Raw genomic sequence first — 730 nt, forward strand, 5'->3', positions numbered from 1 at the left:
AGAATACTTTTTGCTAAGATTGGAGACAGTATTAATGCTTTATGACTCTTAGAATTTTTTGATAAGCTTTGAAAGATTGCACTGTCCCTATAAAACTCGTCATACAAGATGAAGATGTATTCTGTAAAAATAAAATAAAAATAATTAAGATTTTCATTTAAAATATTCAAATATTTCGATAAATTTTAAAATAAACAGCTTAGGGAACCAGCGTCTGTATTTCGGGCTAAACAAGAACAAAAGTTGGCAGAGATCACAAATTAAAACATGGAATTTATGTAAAGTTGTAGGCAAATCAAGCGTTTGTGGTTATTTTAGCAAATTCGTAAAACTCAGTAAACTACTGCTATAAATTTTGCTTAACGCAGATTATATTATACTTATGTCGAGAGAGTGGTAAACTTTTTAATATTATTATTAATTCATTTAAATATAAACGTAAAAGTCAGGCAGATAACCGGGGACAAACAAACACAGAGTAAATACAATCGATCCCCCTATCCGACGGTAGATACGTTCCGTTCTTTATGAAGCAATTTTGTAGGAATCACAGCCAATCACAGCCCGACACGTGTGAAGTTTACGGACTACGGCTGTTTGAAAGGTTTTCTTCCATAAAATTAATCGATTCTAGACTAATCCGACTCAACGTTTCCAAAATACGTATATTTTTCTTGGAAATAATCCGTATAAACTACGCTATAAACAAAAAATTGTAGGATTACTTACC

This window comes from Centruroides sculpturatus, unplaced genomic scaffold (genome assembly GCF_000671375.1).
Source record: "Centruroides sculpturatus isolate CEXI.00-Female unplaced genomic scaffold, Cexi_2.0 scaffold3062, whole genome shotgun sequence".
NCBI lineage: Eukaryota > Metazoa > Arthropoda > Arachnida > Scorpiones > Buthidae > Centruroides > Centruroides sculpturatus.